Source organism: Jaculus jaculus, chromosome 3 (genome assembly GCF_020740685.1).
Source record: "Jaculus jaculus isolate mJacJac1 chromosome 3, mJacJac1.mat.Y.cur, whole genome shotgun sequence".
NCBI lineage: Eukaryota > Metazoa > Chordata > Mammalia > Rodentia > Dipodidae > Jaculus > Jaculus jaculus.
In genome coordinates, this window is record NC_059104.1 from 32770454 (window position 1) to 32794701 (window position 24248).

Below are 24248 nucleotides of genomic sequence, written 5' to 3' on the forward strand. Positions count from 1 at the left end.
TATGCCCATTCTCTCTGTGTCTGTACCTCCCTCTTTCTACTTTCAAATAAATAATAAATTTTTTAATGTCCTTTGTAGAGTAGGTTATAGATTACTAGTCTCTCAAACTGATAGTGTTAAAAATTAAATGCATAGCTGAAAATGGTGGTGCAAACCTTTTAATCCCAGCACTTGGGATGCAGAGGCAACTCACTGTGAGTTCAAGTCCAGCCTGAGACTACAGAGTGAGTGTCAGGTCAGCCTGAGCTAGACTGAGACCCTTCCTTGAAAAAAAGATGCCTCAAAATCTTATGTTTATGGAATTCTTCAAAGAAATGACTTATTTTGTGGACCGCATGAAATTAAATTAAATCTATTTAACCTCCAACTGGGTCAAGACCAAGGGACCTTGTTCACCAGGCTTACTTCTAGTTGTCATCCTCCAGTCTCATTCCAGCACAGTTTCTAGCCTCTCATGAGAAAGAGAAAACTCTCCTCTTGGCTTCTCAAAAAGTTATTGGCTGGTCCTATGTGTAACAATGACAATATCAGCCAGGGCTTCCTGGTTTGGGAGACAGGCTCTTACCTTGTGGCCCAGGCTAGACTTCAATTCCTGGTCCTCTGCCTCAACCTCCCAGGGCTGCAGGGGCACATTCAGTGGGAGACACTACGAAGTTCTAGGCCTTCTGTTGTTGTTGTTGTTGTCGAGGTAGGGTCTCACTCTAGCCCAGGCTGACCTGGAATTCACTATGTAGTCTCAGGCTGGCCTCAAACTCATGGCGATCCTCCTACCTCTGCCTCACAAGTGCTGGGATTAAAGATGTGTGCCACCACGCCCGGCTCACACAGTATGTTTTTTAAATATTTATTTATTTATTTGCACATTTGTGTGTATACAGGTATGTGAATGCCAGGGTCTCTTGTCCCTGCAAGCAAATGCCAGACACTTGTGCCACTTTTTGTGTCCATCTTTACATGGGTGGCTGGGGACTTGAGCTCCGGCCAGCAAGCTTTGCAAGCAAGAGACTTTAACTCCTGAGCTATGTCCCCAGACCCTTCACACAATATTTTTAGATGTCGATAGTTGCTATCCTCCCTCCATAACTACATGAAACTTCATGATGAGTGGCTGCTGTGATTACAGTAATGTCAGTCATTCATTCAGTCATTTTATAGAAAACTAGGACAGGAGTTAGAGATGTAGGCATTAGAAAAAATAAATTATTTTTTTCTGGGTAGGAGACTCAGAGTGCATAGTTTGCCAATGAACTGCACAGTGGAGATTCTAGCTCAAATCAGCCTGACACCAAAGTACCCATCTCGGAAGGCTGAAAAACCAAGGGGTGCCATGGTGGACAGTTATTGGACTAAAAGAAGTGGGGAAAAGAATAACAACAGCCCCTGTGTAGTTTCAGTCAGAGAAGATTGTGGTTGTTGTTGTTGTTTTAAACATTATACCAAAGTGTCATGAGCTGAGTATAAATAACCACTGGATGATTTAACTGCTCCAGAATCTTCCAATGTATCAAATTCTTAATGTGCTTAGTTAAATTGCCAACTTTATGAAATGCAATGTGAACAGTTGTCTGGTACAAATTTCTACAGGGTGTAAAGTAGAAGAAGAAATAAAATACAATAAACGTCTAAAAAATGGTATTGATGGCCCAAGTGGAATTCATGGTTATCTATAAAAATGTATTTTCTTCAGAAACCAGCAACACAGGTAAGATCCCTAGGAACCAAAAGAGGACAGATGCTATAGAGTATTTTTAATATGGGAGTGAGGGGGATCACTACACACCTGTGAACAGAAACACTGTCTCCAAGACCATAAAACAAAACATCAAGAACTAAGAAGTATCACCTGAAAGAGCTTGAATTATTATGTAAGGAGAAAATAGAGATTTTATAGTATCAGTGTGAAATAAATCTAGTCGACATAAAGCAACCATCAGAAGCCTGAGTACACTGAATGAAGAAAATCCAAAAGTATTTGGCTGGTAAAGAACAGATTTTCTTAGCCTGCTGCGATGCTCAGAAATGAACTGATTCTTTCCTCTTGGCAGCATCCCAGGCTCAGGTTAGCACTGGGAATCTTGCTTACTGGTGGGAAAAAAAAATCCAAAGTGCAGTGTCCATGAGATCATCTTGTTAGCCAGATGTCCAAGTGCTACCAATTTTCTATCTTTATGAAACCTCCGCTATAAAATTGCCTCTCTCTTGATGCCTGGTTTAACTAGGTGCTGATATTTTAATAGTCTATGCTCTTTTCTACAGAATAATGTCAAATCTCAGCATGAATAAGGTCCTGCTTTCTGGGACAATTATTTATCTCATTTGACAAAAAGACACTAGTTGAATATTCATTAATCAAAATTCAGTCCAATAATCTATGACCTAGACCCCATCATGGACTGTGGATGTCTCGTTTCAGTTGATTCTGTGTCAAGCGTGCGTGGCATCTGGTCCCCCAGATTGTTTTGTATACATACAGATGTCTTCTAAACTTTTTCACACAGCAGCCCTAGCAATGAAATGAAGGAGAACAGGATTATGGGGATAGTTTCCTTCAGACCTTCTGACTAAAATCAGTTATCTGTGCATAGATGCACTCTGCTTATGCTATAACTTTTATAAACCTAGTAGAACCTTGGCATAGTCTCCTGGATGTATATATCCCAATTTTAAAAGTACTGTATGTAGAGTTCACGTCTCCTCCAGGATATTGCAAATAAAGGAGACTCACCACTATTTTAGAATCAAGGAGCTTGGATGTCAAGATAAATAATAATTTATTTAGACTCCAGAGCTCCCAGATGTGCAATTACAATGAAGATTCAGGACTACGAATTATTTTTATAGACGTGAGCTAGTTGGCATATAACAGGTAGCTATAAAATTCATTCTTCCAATTAACGATAGCAATAAAAGGATGATTAATGTCTTTAAAGAATTTAGCAACTGACATAAAATGAAAGTCTAATAAATGAAATGGTCATTTGGCAAAGCACACACTCGAGGAAGAGCCTCTCCTAAACCCTAAAATCACATAGGTTTGTAGCCTGGCAAATGAGGGTCTCTGGGCAGTTGTGGGCATGCGCAAGGCTATTAATCCATAAAACTGCACTTCAGAGTTTTTAGGAAGAGAAAACAGAACCTCAACAAATGGCTAACAAGCAAGATGATTCCAGAAGAGAAGCCAGATGAGACCAAGTAAGATTTCGCTTAGACTGTTGGGCTAAGGATTTTCTACCCTTGCTCTTAAGGAATATTCGAAGTTAGCGCCTGTACCATATTAGATGTTATCAGGAAAATCAAGTTTTATCAAGTGAACAGCTTGGTGGAGTACACACAGTTCACTCCACAGTATGCATTAGCTCAGTGGTTTCAAGCCATACCTCTGTTTTGTTTACAAGTTCCCATGGATGGGAATCTCTCGGGTACGACAATCAAAATTCTTACAGTTAACGAAGGTAGCAGGTAAACAGAACCGACAGAGTGGAATCTGAGCTGTGGATGTCTCTGACAGTGTGAGCCACTCCCTATACATGTATCACAGATCATCCCCCTGTTAAAGGTTCATTGGCTTCTAAGATTAGGCCCCCAAATATAATAAATATAAAGACTAAGTACAAAACCCACAAATCAGAAATGTCTCCCATTGTGTCATTAACACACACACTATAATAACATTTCCACATATTCTGGGCAAGGACAGTCTCATTCACACATCATTTGTAGTCCTTTTATGAAGATGAAGCATGGCTCATTTATTGCTACTACATATTTTATGTGAAAGAAATTTGAAAAATAATTGAGAAAATCCAATAAGACCAAGGAAGGAGGCTCTAACTTCACACTCTGCCTCTGCTGCTCTGGGCCTGGTGAATTGCTTAACATTTGCATTTTATTATCCTTATGTAGAAAATAACAAGTCAGACTGGATAAGATTATCATCTATTCCAGTTGAAAAAAATGCATCAATTATATTTAAGATTTACATGCAGTTAGAATAATTTTTCTTAAAAAGTTCCAAAACCAGATTTTCAGGACGAGGATAGAAATAGAAGTTGACAATGGTCTCTGCATACCCCAATCAACTCTCAGAGTGAGCCCATTGTGAAGTTATGCACATCTACACAAATTCCTGTGGAGAACCACACACCTCCGTATCACCCCACCCATCCTTTATTCCTTGATACACTCCTGTAAGAAAGGGTAATTTTCTTAATGGGGGGTATATGGTAGAAGGATTATGGGTTTAGCATACCACAGGCCAGCATCTTGCAATATCTTTAGCACTTGGTGGAAAATAATATGACATCATCCATAAAATAATACTTTAAAATTTCACTACAGGCAGGGCGTGGTGGTGCACTCTTTTAATCCTAGCACTTCGGAGGCAGAGGTAAGTGGATCACCCTAAGAACACACAGTGAATTCCAGGTCAGCCTGGGCTAGAGTGAAACCCTACCTCGAAAAGCTAAAAAATAAAATAAAATAAAATTTCAATACTAGGAAGATGTCTCAGTAGATAAAGCACTTGCCATGTAAGTATGAGTACTTGAATTTGAATCCCCAGAACACACTAAAAGCCGGATGATGTGTGTGTCTGCAATCCCAGTGCCTACAGCAAGATGAGAGGAGAGACAGGCGAATCCCAGAGCTTGTGCAGTGGTGAACGAGTGATCCTGTTTCAGACAAGGTGGGAAGTGAGGACCAACTTCAGAGGGTGTCCTCTGACCTCCACCCATACATAGTGGCACATACCTGCACTCCCCACACATATGCAGGTATGTGCACACGCACACATGCATGCGTGCACACACAAGTGTCATACATGCACATATATGGCTATGGTTTTAAAATGTTTTCACAATCACTTAGACACCAGACAAGTGAGTGCTGATTCCTTGATTCAAAGGCTTCCCTCTCCACAGTCGGAGGAGAGAATTCCCCGATTCACATCTCCCACAGGATAACTCCAAAGCCTTGTCCTTTTCTGGAATGCCGATAATGTGTATAATGGCCAAGTGACAAGCCACACAAACTAAAACACAACCAGGAAGAGCAGACTGTTGGCATGCCGAAGACTCATCAGAGGCTGTCTAAATTCAACTGGAAACAGGTCAAAGATAACGCTGACAGTCCTGGCTTGAATCATTTGGGAGAAACACAGAGAAGAGTATACTCATAAAGTTTTGACATTTGCCAATATACTCAACTTACGTTTCCTGCTCAGAAAGTCAGGGCTCTTGGACGGCCAGCCTGCAAGATTCCTCCGGTGGATCCAGCTAAAAGAGATGGGCACCTGGAGCTTCCTGTCTGCGGTTCCCACCTCCACCTGACCGTGTTCATGAAGAGCTCAGAGGCTCCTCGCTCAGCACTGAGTCACCAGGAAGGAGGTGGGACGTGTAAAATTGGGTGTCACCTTGTACAAATACTAATTCAGTGAAAACAGTCTCGCTCAGGGGCCTGCCGTGTCTGGTAAGTTCTTCATATAACTCACGGCCTTGTTATGCCAAAAAGTGCTCTTGTTATCACCCTCTTAACTGGCATGCACATTACACACGCCTACTGGCAGCCTGGCATGGGATCCAACCTCTCCTCTCAAAAGCTAAACACAACCTGGAGGTGGAGGAATCCTTTTCTCTCAGCAGGACTTGGAATGTAGACACAGGGCTCCATTAGGAAAGGAAAGTTCTCTAGCACACAAGAACTCTGGAACCAAAAAAAATACAGCAAGGATCTTATAGAAACCTCATACAGGAATTATCCACATGGAACACTTTATAGAACTATCAGAGGAAAACAATACCCCAGCTATAAAAAGTCTCATCCTCATGTCATCATATGTAAATAATGTGACAAGGACAGTTGAAACTTCTGTTACAACTGATGGTGCTGTAGACTCCAGAAGAGCCATCCTGGGTGGGGGCTCTGTTTGCAAGTGCTGAAATGCACCTTTCATAATGGCCAAGGAGGGTTGAAAGAAGCTTAACAAATCTAGAACATCGCTAAATGGGGAGCCAGATCATCACCATTTCCTGGGTCATCATAGTTGATCGGTCATACCAACAATTAACCTCCTTAAGACTGCCTCCGAAAACCAGTCCTGCTGAACTATGTTGTGACAATGACCATAACAAGAAGTAGGAAAGTCCAGCTAGGAGCGCAAGATACTTGGAGTATGGGCTGCAACTGGGAGATGACTTCCCAAATGTTCCCTTATCCCAGGCTGAGGAATAGGGAAAATCTAAGGAAATCAATTTTCAAGATGAAATATATATATATCAAGATGAAATATATATGACTACATAAGATACTTTTAAACTAAACTTTACATTTCTGTGATGTTCATAAATATCAATCTGATTAACTTGAATATTAATACTGCAAATCAGAAAAGTTGAAAAGCAAGAATGTGACTTGACTCGATTTAAAAAAAATAAACTAGGGCGGTAGATATGGCTTTTGGTCAAAACGCTTGTCTGTGAAGCCTAAGGAAGTGAGTTTGACTTCCTGATCCCACTTAAACCAAATGCACATGGTGATGCATGCATCTGGAGTTGTTTGCAGTGGCAGGAGGTCCTCATGCACCCATTCATTTTCATTCTCTCTCTCTCTCTCTCTCTCTCTCTCTCTCTCTCTCTCTCTCTCAATAAATAAATAAATATAAAATATTGTAAAAATAAAAAATAAACTGAAGTTTAGTCCTGCATTTTAACTTGATTACAATTGTAGGACTAAACAGTTTAAAAGCTATCTTGTAATAGACAAGTAGTAAATTATATTATAAGATGCTTAACTATGTTTTGTCCTTTATAAAACATATAACAAGAAAAATATGTCTCTACTTCATGGTGAAGTTAAAAAGTATGGCTATGCGAGCTACATTAAAGGTGTTTGGGCTTATAAGCAATGCCTTCTGCATATAATTAAGGGTTTTTCTTCCTTTACAATACAGGACACTGTGACCACTCAGCCAGTGTCTTTTCATTTTACAATATCTGATTCAACAACAACAACAAAAAAAGATCTCATTTTAAGCACTGGAGTAAAATTTAGACTTCCTCATACTACAAAAAAGCAGTCTTCAAAACAACTGCCTAAGAATCACTAATTTCAAATGTGAAGTGGTCAAATCAAAAAGCGTTTGGGTATAAAGATGGCCATATAGGCGTGGTAGCCTAAGTTTCACTCCAGCCTGAACTGGGACACTCTGAACATGCTTTGAATAACTTAGCTTGACCACACCCATTTCACTATAGAATCAATTCCAGTCTCCTAAGAAAGTCAGCTCAGAAACTGGGATGGAAAAAGGTCATACGTCAGGTGTCTGGACTAGTTGATAGGTAGTATCCATCTTGAGAAATAGGATGGGGCTCCTCAAATCTGGACTCACAGGAGGACACCAGAACAACGTCCATCACAGGCTTTGGATCTGAATCACTCATAAAATTAGGCATTATAGGGCTACAGGGATGGCTTAGCGGTTAAGGTGTTTGCCTGCAAAGCCAAAGGACACAGGTTCAGTTCCCCAGGTCCCACATTAGCCAGGTGCACAAGGGGGCACATGCATCTGGAATTCATTTGCAGTGGCTGGAGGCCCTGGTGCATCCATTCTCTTCCCCCTTCCTCTTTCTCTGCCAAAAAAATAAATAGATAGATAGATAAATAAAAATATTTTACAATTTTTTTTAAAGTTAGACATTATAATTATAATTGCTTTGTCTATATGTATCCAATGGAACAACTAGCTAAAAAGAGCATTTATTTTACACAATAATGAGAGAAAACACCACTTAGGTGCTGAATATTGTTCTAGGAAGTTTTCATGTAATTATTTAGTAATTGTTACTAAGTGATTGTTACCTCATCACCTCACAGATGTTCCCAAAGTGATACTGAAAGTCCAAACAATGAAGAACTCAAATCAGCATCTTATAGGTTTCTGATTGAGTATTCTGGGACTTGGAAGGATTGAGAAAAAAAAAAAAAAATAGAAGGCTCCACATTTTCCTTCCAGCCAGAAGAAATAAATGTTATATGCCTGTTAAAACAAGAGGCATCATTAGTGTGGCAATTACAGAAACAACTCCTCTTTTCCTGGGAGTAGATAGATGTCACAATTAAACAATTGCTGCCGGCATCACTGAGAGAGCTAGTGCATTCCTGAATGTACCTTTGATGCATACTTGTAGTGTGACTTGGATGAGGGCGGGGCCCACGTGTATGTGTGAGTGCAGATGTGTAAAGGACAGAGGTCAACTTGGAGTATCTTCCTCAATCATTCTCCATCTCTCTCTCTCTGTGTGTGTGTGTGTGTGTGTGTGTGTGTGTGTATGATCACGTGTTCGACAGCACTCACATGGAGGTCAGAAGACCACTTTCAGGCGTCAGTCTTTGCTTTCCACCATCAGGCAGGGTCCGTTGTTCAAAAGCTTCTGACAATGCTTTCTCTCTGCTTCCCATCTCACTGCTGGCATGCTGGGATTCTGGTTTAATATTTGTTTATTTATTATTTATGAGAGAGAGAGAGAGCACACCAGGGCCTCCAGCCACTGCCAACAAACTCCAGAAGCGTGCACCACCATGTGAGCATCTGGCTCACATGGCTTCTGGGGAAGAGAACCTGGGTCCTCAGACTTCACAGGCAAGTGCCTTAACCACCAAGCCATCTCTCCAGCCCAGCTTCTGTCTTTTTATGTGGAGTCTGGGAGTCTGATCTCAGGTGCTCATGCTTCCATGACAAGCACTTTGTCCTCCAGAGCCATCACCCCAGCCCTGCTTCAGGCACTTTGTAGCACCAGCATGATGTAGGCCAACAGAGAAGACAGCACAGACCTATGCCACCCTGGGTTCAATTTCCTGTAGAAACTCGGTAATCACTATGGGCAAATCACAACAAGTTGTGCCCACGTCCTTTTGGGGGCAATGTGACTCATGATATCCACATATTTCCTACACAGATCCTGATGGGATTTATTTTTAACTAAGACCCCAAACCTGTCTTGTAAGCATCAGGGAGGACTGGAAGAACTCAGACTTGAGTTCCTGCTGCTTGAAAGTTCAAAACAAGTAATAGATTTCGCTTTTTGTTGTGAGTATAGTTCTGGCTTGTGCAATCTGAGAGAGGGTTGGTCCAGTCGATGACAGAAGGAGGAGAAGATACTATTGGGCAGGCGAGATGTGCAGCCAGGCTCTCGTCAACAGTTCTGAAGTTGACAAATCCTGCTTGAGAGTTTTATTTCCTCCCTCTGTTTTCTGTGTCCGCCCAGACCAGGTACTCGGAGGTGCTGTTGCTCCGCGTGTGCGCTTGCTCACACGCGTTCTAGTCCCCTGACGTTTCTGTAGGCAGTCGTGAGCTGTGCCGCAAATGCAATGCAACCCTCCTGGTTGTAGGCTGGTTTAGACAATCACAACAGAATTACTCTTTCTCCTGCTTGGAAAAAAAAATATATCGAATGGTAAATTAATTTTTACAATTCCAAACTGACTTTTAAGCCAGGGTTGTGACTCATAATTTCATTACTTTCAATTTTCAGTTCATGGTAAACTCTTCCACTTTACACCATTTTCGCCTTTGCCAAATATCAAATGGTCCTACAGGATAAGCTCCCTGCGATCAGGACCATTATATTTACCACATTTATGTTTCTTGAATCATAAGCACACTTTGTATTTGTTGGCTGAATGAAGGAACAATTACCATGAACAGTAAGTGGTAATCATTGCTACCCAACAAAGGGTATTCTTTGTAAATAGAAGTCTAGTAGCATAGGTTTGGTTGTTTTTTGTTTTTGTTTTTTTTTTCAAGGTAAGGTTTCCCTCTAGCCCATGCTGACCTGGAATTCACAATATAGTCTCAGGCTGGCCTCAAAATCATGGTGATTCTATTTCTGCCTCCCAAGTGCTGGGATTAAAGGTGTGAGCCACCATGCCTGACCTATTTCTTTTTAAACAAACCAGTTTCCTTATTATGCTTTTCTATCTATTCTATGGATGCTATAAAACTGGTTCTTCAGTTCACCTGTAAACTTCACTACTCTCTTCCAACCAAGAAAGACTTCGTTGCATTTTCTAGAGATTGCTCAAGTACTAATTGTCATAGCTGGATTTGTTGTCCCAGGATGAACTCTCCATCCTCATCGCCTCCTCCTCCTCAAAGACTCTCTCTACTCTTACCACATCCAATTACTTGGTCAATAATCCATCACTGTCAGCTGCCCCTCCCATTTCAGCAGAACCTCTCCTTCCACTTGGTCCCCTCTGCCTACCTCCTTCAGATTCTCCTGAGAGAGCACGACTTCTGTCACAAGCTAACTGGCCTCCTCCCAATGTAAACCCAGCCCCTACTGAGTCTGTTGGGCTCTTTGGCTGGGCTTTTTCAAATCAGAAGAGTTAGAGATAAGCTTTGGAAATCTCAGCTCATGGGAACACATCATCAGCAGTTGTTAAGGGGAGACCTACAGAATCCAAAAGTGATGATGCTTAGAAATGGAGATGGCTCAGCTGGCAACGTACTTTTCACAAGCATGAGGACAAGATTTTGGGTCCCTGAGACCCACCTGAATACTGGACAGGCACTGGTGGCACATCTGTAATCCCAGCACTCCAGAGTGAAGATGTGGGCACGGCAAGCTGGCTCACTAAACTAGTCAAACAGATGAACTCAAGTAGGTTCAAAGAGAGGGCCTGACTCAGTAAGTAAGGTGCAGAACAATCAAGGGAGACATTGGACATTGATCCTTGACCTCCATGCAAACATGAATACTCATACATGCATACCACATGCACACACACACAAATAAGCATTATAGCTAAAGGCTGTCTCACCGGAAAGGATCAGAGAAGCTAAGCATGTACTAAAATTATCTTCTCAGGATTGATTTATGAATGGAACACCCACCACTAGTCTGGTGCTCACATAGACATACTCTGCTATGCAACCAGGCCTCTGGAAGCCTTACCAGATACAAAGAATCAGTTTCATCCATTAATAATGCTGACTAGCTGGTACAAGCCATCTCAAAAAAAAAAGAAAAAAGCAATCTTATCAGTCAGAATGTTTCAGATTAGTGCTATGCAGGCTCAGCTCTTTTTCTGTCTTATTCTGAATTTTAATTAACATATATGTGTTGCACAAAATAATAGATTTTCATTGTGATATTTTTATATATGCATTCTCATTACCCTGTCTTATTGGTAGAGCAATCTATGCTGATTTCAGATCTGTTGCAATGAACCTTCTCAGCCCTGGAGGTTTAATATAAAGATCCATGAGATATTTTTTTAAAAAAGGATGTAGTTTCAGCCTTTATTACATGTTAAGCATGATTTCCTACTGATTTCTTTGTAAAACCCACACTAGTTACCCATCAGAAAGCTGGGGACCCAAAAGCAACTCCGTGAGCCCCCCATGCCCAATGACTCAGTTCTCTAACTTTGATATTATACCTGCTGCTTATTTCTATCAGGCTTATTTCTTATCATCATCTCTGTGTGTCTCAGCTCAGCTCCATAGTTTATGACTAAGCTTTCTATTTAGTCGCTTTCTGCTTAGTCCCTAGTCTGTAGAACCTCTGGAAGAATCCAAAAGTGATGATACTTGGAAATGGAGATGGCTCAGCTGGTAAGGCACTTTTTGCAAGCATGAGGACAAGGGTTTGGATCCCTGGGACCCACCTGAATACTGGACAGGCATTGGTGGCACATCTGTAATCCCAGCACTCCAGAGTGGAGACGTGGGATATATAACCCACGGCAAGCTGGCTCACTAAACTATTTGGAAGGTGTGTCACTGGATGGTGGGCCTTGAGGCCTAGTTATCCAGTCCTGCTCAGCTATGGATATATGAAGATGAGAGTCAACTGTCTGCTTTTACGTGCTTTCCCTGCCAAGAAGAACTTTCCCCTCAAAGCTATCAGCTGAAATAAACTGTTTCCTGCCACCGACTGCTTCTGGTCAGGTGTTTTGCCTCAGCAACAACAAGGTAGCTTCTACTGTGCTTCTTGGGAGGGTGTGGGGTCTTTAAAAGGTGGGGCCGGCCTAGCAGGAGAATGCCACTAGGGTGGGCTCTTAAGGGCTATAGAGAAGCCCCTAGGCCTGACCCCTATCTTGTCACATGTCCCTGCCCCTGTGAAAGGCACCATGCCTTTCCTCCCATGACTAACCGAAACTTCTGAAACCAGGAGCCAAAACAAGCATTTTCTGCTTTATGCTGTTTTGGTTAGACATCGTGATCACAGCAATTCAAAAGAAGCCCAAACAGAAAAAACAACCACTTGCAGCTCTTCATGTTTTATAACAGTGCTTAACTGTACTCCATGCCAACCTACCGGAGAACAGGTTAATAGCAGAGACAGGGCAACTAGGACTTAAGGGCCCCTCGGATGCCAGTTAGCCTCTGGAAATGACTTCTTGAGTTAATGTATACTCGCTATTAACTGCTCTGTTTCCTCGTCTGCAAAAGGGCTACTGACTGAAGTGCTACCTCCCTTTCAGGGTCATTGTGGGGATGAACTGCGTTCCTGTAGAAAACCCGTTTTTGAACGTGCTGCCTCTTAGTAAATTATCAATGTCTTTTGCTGATTCACACACGGCGTACATCGGAACACAAGCACACGCGCTTCGTGTCCAACAGTCAGAGTCTAATTGCTCGTGCGTGGGATAGGTTGTCTATGGCTTGATGCGGGTTTAAAGGGTACATGAGAATCATCTCAATAGTCAACTTAGGGTGCAAAAGGCTAATTGTGATCTTTTGGCTGAGAATGGATTGCGGGGCTGGAGAGCTGGCTCTGAGATTAAAGGCACTTGCTTTCCTGACTGGGGTTCAATTCCCCACTATTCACGTAAAGCCAGATGCACAAAGTGGCACATACATTTGGAATGTGTCGGCAGTGGCAAGAGGCCCTGGAACACCCATTCTCATTCATTCTCTCTCTCTCTCTCTCTCTCTCTCTCTGTCACACACACACACACACACACACACACACACACACACACACACACACACTCATTGACAGCCTGCTCTATATCTGTCTTCACTATCAATGTACGCAACTTGAAGGTAGAAGTCTGGGCTTATTCATCCTTAATGGCCCCAACCTAACCATTTTCCAGAAATTGTTTTCTTGGCAGGACATATTAGCATCACCCTGTCATATGTGAGGAAACAGAGCAGAAGCCACCCACAGGAAACGGAAGACACCACACTCTCCTGCTGCTTTCATAGGGTCTTGGGCCTCAACTGCCTACAGAATTGTGGCTCCCACAGCCTGCCCCGCGCGCTTGTGTCCCTTCCTATTGCTACTTACTTTGCACATGTTGACTGACTCTAACCTGTGACCTGGCTCCCTGCTCACACATGATATCTGAAATGGTCCCTGTTGCAGTCAGGTTCGAATTGCTGGTAGAAATCACTCAACCAAGAGCAGCTTCTGGGAAAAGAGGTTTATTTTGGCTCACAGGCTCGAGGGGAAGCTCCACGAAGGCAGGGGAAAACGATGGCATGAGCAGAGGGTGGACATCACCCCTGGGCCAACATAAGGCGGACAATAGGAACAGGAGAGTGTGCCAAATACTGGCAAGGGGCCACTGGCTATAACACCCATAAGCTCGCCCCCAACAATACACTCCCTCCAGGAGGCATTAATCCCCAATCCTCCATCAGCTGGGGACCTAGCATTCAGAACACCTGAGTTTATGGGGGACAGTTGAATCAAACCACCACAGTCCCACTTACCAGACCTGCTGCTTCTCTGGCCTACTTCCACCTCCTTTCACACTTCCCACAATTCATCCTCAATGTCCTTTGTTTTATATAATGAAAGGATACATTTGGTTGAACTTTATTATTCCTAGATACTTCTGGAATTTTTTATTTCCAAGAAATAAAAGCCCAAACAAAATCTGTACTGATTATTTTAATTTCTCTATGATTTCTCAATGATATCTGTAGAAAACTGTGATTTTTAGCTATTTTGGAATTGGCACCTCTTCCTATTATTTCAATTTTACATTTCCCCTACCAACACCACATTTCTCTCCTAACCAAGTAATTGTAATTAAAATCATTAATAATGGTTGGATGCAATGATTTTGTAGTGTGTGTTTTGTGTTCATGTACATGTGTGTATGTAAGAGTAAAGAAGATAGGGAGAAACCTTGCTCTTTAGAATATTAATGTAATTTTTATTTTATGTATCCTAAGCTCTTTTTAGATTTTGATATATTTTCAATTATTTTACTATCGGTTTCTATTTTGTTTTTCATTTCTCTACTTAATATTATAGTCATTTAGGAAGGATAACTGCATATGTTTATGCATTTATATAACTGGTAGAGACTAACTAAATTCCCAAACAGACTAATAAAATGTGAGAACCTTAAGTGAGTTTATCTACATGCATATGATGCTCAACAACATCCTGAAATGTGAAATCCATTATCTGTTTAAATATACCATTTATCCTAAAAAAATACATTGGATAGAGTAATTCCTCCACATTAGAGTAAATGTCCCCTCAAAATTTTGGAAGCATTCAAATCCAAGATTAATGATTCAAATATGACACACTTTGCTTTTCAACACAAATGAGACAATGGTTGATAAGAAAACATCAATGAAAACATCAGGACACTTTTCACCTTTCATGTAAGTCACGCAACTCGAAATCAACCCATTTATTTATTTATTTATTTATTTATTTATTTATTTATTTATTTTTGGTTTTTCAAGGTAAGGTCCCACTTTTAGCTCAGGCTGACCTGGAATTCTCTGTGTAGTCTCTGGGTGGCCTCGAACTCACAGTGAACCCTTTTATCTTTTTCATCCAGATATCAGCAAACTTTTCCTTAAAGAGATAAATGGGATATTTGTTCTTTAGGCTTTGTGGCCCACGTGCAAAAATGTCAACTCTGCCATCCCAGCAGAACGCAGCACGGACCATCTAGTGAAGTCAGGGCAGTGAGAGCGGCTGCCATGACCAGGGCTGGCAATACGTGGCCAGCTCCCAGTCTGCGTTAACCAACCCCGCCGGGAAAACTTGACTCTTCCTTTTCTCTCCCTCCTTGGTTAGGAGGAATGTCAGATGTGGAAGGGAACAAAAACAAATGTTTAGCAAAAAATTATTTTCTAAATCACAATGCTGAGCTCCTGAGGGGTCTAGGTGACCTGCACAAGACTCATTAACTTAGCTTGTGTGGAAGTGAGATGACAGCTCACTCGCCAACATGGGCTTTATCCTGCCAATGTATTCCTTACCTGACTCATCCGCACAACTTCCTTCTTTCTTTCTTTCCTTCTTTTCTTCCTTCCTTCTTTTTTTTTTTTGACCCAAACTTGCTATTTTCCTGTCTCAGGCTCCTAAGTGCTAAGATTACAGGCTCAGCCCATCTCACCACAGTTTCACCAAGTGCCATCATCATTGTCAATTCATAGAGAAATACACTGGGATTCAGGGAGGTTAAGCAACACAGAGAGGGTTGATCTGTAAGCAAAGGGCACAGGGAAGGGCTCTCTCTCCTCAGTATTTCTAATCCTATTCCTGCCACTGCTCTAACACGTCCGCCATGCCACTTTCCGGAATGCGTAATCCCATGATGAGAAACAGCCTTTTCGGTTAAGCACACTCTTCTCTGTGCTGGGATCCCACCTGGAATTCTCACCAGCATATGGATATTTTTCCCCCACACAGGTAACCGCACTGCCTGACTTGTCAATCCAGTCTAACTATAATTCCGCAACATAGAAACAGGGAGTGGATCCTGACTTTACACGCCCACGGCCAGCCCCATGTACAAAGGCTGGGAAACGGGTATGTTTGATCTCTGCTTAGGTAAGAATGCAAACCTGAAGAGACTCACAGCCACGACCACGACCACAAGGCCTGAGAGAAGTCATGTGTGTGTGTGATTCTTATAGAAGTTGGACTTCCCTTCACGCCCCAGTGTTGCACGACCTGAGCACACACCCACTTTATTCACTCTTTTCCCATCATCCCTGATCGACAAATAGGTGTAGACACAAAGGGAGGAACAAAGACACATTCAACCCATGGTTCTTTCCTCACAGATGTACTTCCCTCCAACAAGTGTGAGAACTAAGGCCTCCATTATTAAAAGAAAGAGCCATCACAGGGTAAATGACAGATCATAAGCTGAAAATAAAAAGTTTAAGGAGAGGCTCGCAATGCTTTCCCACAAAGCTCTGTGGGTGGTGGCCATGAGCCAAAGCTGGAATGAACCACGCTTCCAAAGGGACAGTGGAGCTGGGCCAGAGCCGTGGCTATTACAGTGGTAGCAATTGGACTGACCATAACTGCGGCAGGATTTGCAAGTTGTTGGTTTACACCTCAGGAAGCATTTAGAGCCTCACATAAACCAAATTTTTCAAAGTCTGCCAAAAATCTGCCTTCAGTGGAAGATATTGCAGAGGTAACACAACAAAACGGGAAGCAGCATTAATACTAGGTATAAGGTGGATCTCCATATAAAGCAGCCAAAATCAATGAACTTAAAGATTTACTAGAAGGTCTAGCTAAAAAAAAAAAAAAAAATGAAGTAAACGTATGATGGATTTTAAATTCACATTACGTTGTGTACATGAGCACCAACTGTTTTGTAATAAAATGCCTCAAGCGACAATTTATAAAAATGGTTTAGCATAAATTAAAAGGAAAAGTTTAAGTTAATGGACTCATATTGCAAACTCAAACACAATTCCCGCATTCTGTGCAGGAGTCTATCACTCATCTATTTCCTTACGGGGACCTTTGTGTTATGCACACTCAGTCTGCTTTTCATCTCAGACTAGTCTAGAAGTAGGCAGATACAAAATGTGTTATCCTCAGATTACTTAAACCTAAAAGCATGTATTCTGTATCTGCCTTTCCTTTCCCAGCCACACTCCATCTTACACCTAGAAATAAAATTGATTAATTAGATGAAATGAAAGCAATAAGAGAAAACTTCTGTCTTAAGGCAAAAGTAATTCCCACTAGGTCCCGAAGAAGCCACTTATTAAGGTCTATTGTCCTTTGCTCTTCCTTCTGAATCTTTATGACTCCCGACATTAAAAATTAATAAATTAAGGCTGAAGAGATAGCTTAGCAGATAAGGCACTTGCATACAAAGCCAAAGGACCCAGGTTTAATTCCCCAGGTCCCAAGTAAGCCAGACACACAAGGTGGTGCATGTGTTTAGAGTTCGTTTGAAACAGCTGGAGGCTCTGGCGAATTCATTCTCTCTCTCTCTCTCTCCCTCTCCATCTCCCTCAAATAAATAAAATAAAATAAATTAATTTAATAAAAAGTAATCTAGTCAAATTGAGGCTAATCATAGTGAAATAAGACAAGACTTGATAGTGATGAAACAAAGTCATGAAATCAAGAGAGAAGGTCTGTGCACACTTCTCCCCTTGACTCCTCATCAGAGCCCTCAGAGGAAAGTGTGTTCTTGCAAGTGCTGCCTGTGTTAACTTGGAGAGCAGAGAGAAAGAGTACCCACATATTTCACATGACTGTGGTTTTCCAGTAGAGCAGAGACAAATCAAGAACTGCAACAAATTGAGTCAATTACGACAAGTGAAATAAATCAGGCACAGAAAGAAAAGTATTGCATGTTCTCACTTATGTGTAAAAGCTAAAATGTCCTTCTCAGGAACTGAGACCTCATGTTCCTAGGGTCTGGAAAAGGGAGAGGTTGTGATAGCATTAGGACAGAATGGCTAAGAAGCAAATCACTCTGTGTGCCTACAAACATACATTTATGATATGTGAGTTAGAAATAAAAAATGGCACCATAAAATCAGTAAACATAGATGAGGACTATTAGATACAAGAAGGAAAAATTAACAACCAAAAAGTCCCATCAGGAGACCCTTGTTAAGCACTCTGGATACCTGCAGGCAAATTCCTCACCCCAGTAAACAAGCCCTGCTGCCCGTCACTTCACTGGACAGCTTCCTGGGTCTCCCCAGAAAGGTATGCCTACCCACCCTCCACAGCCAAACCTGACCCGGCCCAGCCAAACACTCACAAAGCAAAGACATTCTCTGGGGAGTGCAAAGGAATTTGTCAAGAGTGTCTTCCCTATGAGGTGTGGCTTCAAGAACAAGTTTCTGGGCCAGAGGTGCAGGATCAGGACTAAGAGTTTCTCAAAAAGAAATCACTCTTCCATTGTATTTATCTAGAAATCCAGATGCCTGCACACTTCCTCTGCTACTGCTACCTGTAAGATAGATAGGAAGAAAGGAAGGAAGGAAGGAAGGAAGGAAGGAAGGAAGGAAGGGGGGAGGGGGGAGAAGAAACCTTACCCTGGCAATGTTTCTTGAACTAAGCGAAAGAGCCAAGTCAAGGGCACACCTAGCCCCTGACACTTTGCAGGCCCGTGCTGTGTGCGGCCTCTTTTCTCCAGTGCTTCCCTGCATGGACCACAAAAGTAGTTGTTGACATCCACAGTATAGGCCAGAGCTCAGGAAGGAAGACTCAATTTTTCTCTTTTTTTTTTTTTATTTTTATTTATTTTTTTTTATTTTTTTAAATTTTTTTAAATTTTTTTATTTATTTATTTGAGAGCGACAGACACAGTTTATTTGAGAGCGACAGACACAGAGAGAAAGAGAGAAAGACAGATAGAGGGAGAGAGAGAGAATGGGCACGCCAGGGCTTCCAGCCTCTGCAAACGAACTCCAGACGCGTGCGCCCCCTTGTGCATCTGGCTAACGTGGGACCTGGGGAACTGAGCCTCGAACCGGGGTCCTTAGGCTTCACAGGCAAGCGCTTAACCGCTAAGCCATCTCTCCAGCCCTCAATTTTTCTCTTTTAAAAATATTTTATTTATTTGAGAGAGAAAGGGAGAGAGAAACAGAGAGAAAGAATGAGGGCGGACAGGAAGAGAGAGAGAGAGAACATGTCAGGGCTTCCAGCTGCTGCAAACGAACTTCAGACACATGCACCACCTTGGGCATCTGGCTTACATGGGTCCTGGGGAATAGAACCTGGGTCCTTAGGCTTTTCAGGCAAGCGTCTTAACCACTAAGCAATCTCTCCATCCCTGTCACTTTGTCTTACATGCCAGGAGTCAGTGGTAGGTTTTCCAGCATCTCTTTCCAGCCCAGCGATGTAAAAACAAGATACCACAGCCCTTTCCCTAGGCTGAAACATCTATAGGAAAAGACAAGGGCTATTGGTTCCAGCCTCAACTTTTATCACCAGAATACCTGCCACATCCAACCTGAGCTTGCTACCTTTCCAGGTTTGACCTAAGGTCTGTTCATTGCTCTGGCCACTGCTCTGCTGGCCTTGCTGTAGGAGCTGAGGGTCCTCATGCTATGTGAGTGAATCATGGGTGATGCAGAGGTGAGCTGCACTGTCATCCTGGGCCTTGCTGACTCTCAATAGGAGTCAACTGTTGTGGTCCAGTGAATCATTTGTGAACTAAACATGACCCTCTTAGAAGCCAGAATGCAGAGGGTGGAGTGTTTAAGGATTTTTTTCTCTCTTTCTTTCTTTCTTTTCTTTTGTTGTTGTTATTTTGGGTTTTTAATAAGGAAGACTGACTTGTTCACAGGGAGGAGCGAATAAAATAAGTTGGCCAGTTCCTGAACACAAGAAAGACTAGCTGAAAAAATTAAAAGAAAAAACAAACAGGAAGGAAATAGAGAAAGCAGACATATCAAGTAACCATGGGACATTAGTTCTGGTGAAATGGAGTTCTTAGAGTTCAGGAAAAGTTCATGAACTCCATCCAAACCCTTGGAGTTTTTGTTTTGTTTTTTGTTTTTTATTTTATTATTATTATCATCATTATTATTATTATTATTGTTATTATTATTATTTTGGTTTTTCAAGGCAGGGTCTCATTCTAGCCCAGGTTGACCTGGAATTCACTATGTAGTCTCAGGGCGGCCTCGAACTCACAACAATCCTACCTCTGCCTCCCAAGTGCTGGGATTAAAGGCGTGCACCACCGCACCTGGCTTCAAACATTTGGAGTTTTAAAGAAAGAATTGAAATACACAGACTCAAAGGGACAGCTTACAAATCATTACATTAATTCAGGGGAGGGGGCTGGTTATACTCACGTGGCCTGGGAGTCTATGTAGGAAGATGATGGTGGCAATGGAAGCAGTAAGAAAGCAAAGAAAAAATCAACTCTCCCCCATGCTGCAGCCACAGGGGAGGCGGGATCTCACAGGCACTGGGGCCCCTAGGTTCAGGGGAGGAAAGATGAGTAGCCAGGATGAAGTAGAGACCCCAACTGTAAGCTTCCATTTATAATCTATTGTAGTGGGCTGCACGCTCAGGCTCAGGTGAGTTCTAAGAAAGAGCTGATCTCTGCACTCAAGAAAAGACCAGCACATCCGAGCAGGGGCCCTGTTAAAGGATGAGTGAGACTAGACTGAATCTTCCTTGAGCTGGTTCTTCACTGACTGCCTAAAAATGCCGCCTGGGGCTGGAGAGATGGCTTAGTGGTTAAGCACTTGCCTGTGAAGCCTAAGGACCCCGGTTCGAGGCTCGGTTCCCCAGGTCCCACGTTAGCCAGATGCACAAGGGGGCGCACGCGTCTGGAGTTCCTTTGCAGAGGCTGGAAGCCCTGGCGCCCATTCTCTCTCTCTCTCCCTCTATCTGTCTTTCTCTCTGTGTCTGTCACTCTCAAATAAATAAATAAAAAATTTAAAAAAAAAAACAATAAAAATGCCCCCTGGCTAATTCCCCCTCCTTGGGACTACACTCACGTTTTGTGGAGGGCAGATTATGTCTGTAATCACTTCTGCTTGTACGGTAAAGCAGATTTGTGAATCATGCCTGGCACCCTGACCCTCTGTCCAGGCCCACTGCAGTGCATAGGAGGAGCCTCTGCCCGGCCTCTTCATTTCACTCTCTACTGACGGCACTTCCCAAGTGGAGGCTCGGGAAGAAAGTTTTCATAAGCAAAGATCAGCAACACACCATGGGACCCGCACAAGTGGAAAGAAGTCCAGGCACTGGGCCCGGATACTTTTTTTTTTTAAATTTTATTTATTTATTTATTTATTTGAGAGCAACAGACACAGAGAGAAAGACAGATAGAGGGATAGAGAGAGAATGGGCGCGCCAGGGCTTCCAGCCTCTGCAAACGAACTCCAGACGCCTGCGCCCTCTTGTGCATCTGGCTAACGTGGGACCTGGGGAACCGAGCCTCGAACCAGGATCCTTAGGCTTCACAGGCAAGCGCTTAACCACTAAGCCATCTCTCCAGCCCCCCCACCCCAATACTCTTGAAGGAGAAATGTAGACTCCAAACCATTCCTCTCTCCCTCCCTCTTCTCCCTCCCTCTCTCTCTCTCTCTCTCTCTCTCTCTCTCTCTCTCTCTCTCTCTCTCTCTCTTTCTCTGTTTCTTGGCTATCATGAAGTGAACAGTCCTCCCCCACCATGGGCTCCTACATGAGGCACTGCGCTGGGGTAGTCATGAAGCAGCAGCATCAAGCAACTATGGAATGAAGCCCCTTGAAGCTGTGAGGAAGTGATGAGTCTGAAAAGTCTACTGAATGGCGAGGAAGGAGGAGATAGCAGGTAGAAAGTGTACACGTTGCAGACAGCACCGGAAAGACAAGAGAATGATAAGATAATAATAAGAAAATATGTCTTGGTCTACCTGGACACAAAGTAAGCACATTTAAAAAAATAAAATAAAAGTATATTTCTGTGCTGAAGAGTTGGCATAGCTGTTAAGGCACTTGCCAGTGAAGGCTAAGGACCCAGGTTCAATTCCTCCAGGACCCACATAAAACCAGATACACAAACTGGTACATGCACCTGGAGTTCATTTGCAGTGGCTAGAGGCCCTGGCGCACCCATTCTCTCTCCCTAAAAAAATGTATATTTCTGACAGCATAAAAAAGTTCAGGGGGCTGGAGAGATGGCTTAGCGGTTAAGCGCTCGCCTGTGAAGCCTATGGACCCCGGTTCGAGGCTTGGTTCCCCAGGTCCCACGTTAGCCAGATGCACAAGGGGGCGCACCCGTCTGGAGTTCGTTTGCAGAGGCTGGAAGCCCTGGCGCGCCCATTCTCTCTCTCTCCCTCTATCTGTCTTTCTCTCTGTGTCTGTCGCTCTCAAATAAATAAATTAAAAATAAAATTTAAAAAAAAAATAATAAAAAAATTAAAAAAAAAAAAGTTCAGGGATCAAGCCACCTACATGTATATTTTCCTATACTCATATCTGAGATGTACACTTTTGTGTGTTTTGAATTGTGTAGATGACATAAGCATCACCCACTACACACATTCCTTTAAATGCCTGACAGTGGAGTCTAGGTTGTATTCTGCTGGGGAGAGACTCACACAGCCTTGGAAGGTGAGAGAAGCAGAAACCATGGATGTTTCCCTAAGCCTCAGGAAACAAGTTGCTCTTGTGGGCAGACAGTAAATGTAAGGTGTTTCTAGAAGCTTCCCAGAAGCCTCCTGTGAATTATTTCATTTCATTTGTGAACAGGCAGCTGAATCATTGTCAGCCATTTACTGAAACTCCCTAGTTTCTGGAAGCTTTTAGCTGCTATATGTAACCTATATTTCCCCAGCCTTCCTGGTTCCCTGCCACAAGTCTCAGGTTGTTTTAGAAAATAGAATGTACAGAAAAGAAATGTCAAAATGATGAGATGAATACTTTGGGGTTTTTTTTTTGGTTGGTTTTGTTTTTGTTGTTATTTCTTTGAGATAGGGTCCCACTGTAGGCCAGGCTGACCTGGAATTCACTATTGTAGTCTTGGATGGGCCACATGCCCATCCAACCTATGTACCAAGAAATGATATAAAGGTTTTAAAAACAAATATATGGGGGGCTGGGGAGATGGCTTAGTGGTTAAGTGCTTGCCTGTGAAGCCTAAGGACCCCAGTTTGAGGCTCGATTCCCCAGGACTCACGTTAGCCAGATGCACAAGGGGGCACATGTGTCTGGGGTTCATTTGCAGTGGCTGAGGCCCTGGCATGCCCATTCTCTCTCTCTCTCTTTCTGCCTCTTTCTCTGTCTGTCACTTTCAAATAAATAAATAAACATAAAACAAAATATTTTTTAAAAAAGAAATATACTGGGCTGGAGAGATTGCTTAATGGTTAAGGTGCTTGCCTGCAAGGCCTAAGGACCCACCTTCAATTCCCCAGTACCCACGTGAGCCAGATGCACAAGGTAGCACATGTGTCTGGAATTCATTTGCAGTGCCTGGAGACCCTGGTATACACATTGTCTTTCTATCTGCTCTCTCTCTCTCTCTCTCTCTCTCTCTCTCTCTCTCTCAAATTAAATAAATTAAATATGTTTTATAAAGAAGTAAATATATAAAGAAAATACACAAAACTAAATTGCATTTCTCTATTTGAGCCATAACAAAAAATGAAATAAATGTGATGCTCCAAGAGATGAATCTAACAAAAGACAGGCAAGAGCTCCATGCAGAAAATTATTTAACTTTATTGGATGAATTGAAGAAGTGAGATATAAAATATTTTATGGGTTAAAAAAAAATCAAATGGTAATAACATTGTGGCACACGGACAGGTTGCTAGATACCCATCACAATCTATTTTCCCGTTCTTCGGCGGTTGTAGAGTTGTGAATGGGCCAATGGCTACCAGCTAGAACTACACCCTTCTAAGTGGGCGCGCAGGTGTAATTAACTTCCCTCCCACAGCAGGTAGAGTGAGACACTACTGCCTGACTTTATCAGGCACTTTCCCATCCCACTGGCCACAGCCAGAGTATTGCGGCAGGACCACACAGGAAGTTTCTGGGTTGTTGGAGGCCTTCTCTGTGATCTAGATGGTGATTATAGAAATACATGCATATAAAATCTGACTGAGTTGAGCAATTAAATTCTGACCATTTTACTATGTTTATGCTTTACCTCAATTAGAGCCTTTTTCAAGCAAATGACCAAGCTAGCTGGGGAGGCCCAAGTTCTGGTAAAATCATTTAGGTAGGTGGTGCCACATTTGAGCCAAGAGATACCACTACCCTGAAGGAGAGTGCTGGCGGAGGGAATGAAGGATGAGGGCTGAAGAGGTAGTTTACTGGTTAAGGCACTTTCCTGTGAATCCAAAGGAGCCAGGTTCAATTTTCCAGGTCCCATGTAAGCCACATGCACATGGTGGCACATGCATCTGGAGTTCGTTTGCAGTGGCTGGAGGCCCTGACGTGCCCATTCTCTTTCTCTGTCTCTGTCTCTGTCTATCTCTCTCTCTCTCTCTCTCTCTCTCTATCTATGTATCTAATAAATAAATAAATAAA

At 42.5% G+C, this 24248-nt stretch overlaps 1 pseudogene; it reads left to right on the forward strand.

Annotated features, from left to right (window-relative positions):
- Positions 1-9169: 9169 nt before the first annotated feature.
- LOC123459407 lies at positions 9170-16557 on the forward strand (annotated as a pseudogene).
- Positions 16558-24248: the final 7691 nt, after the last annotated feature.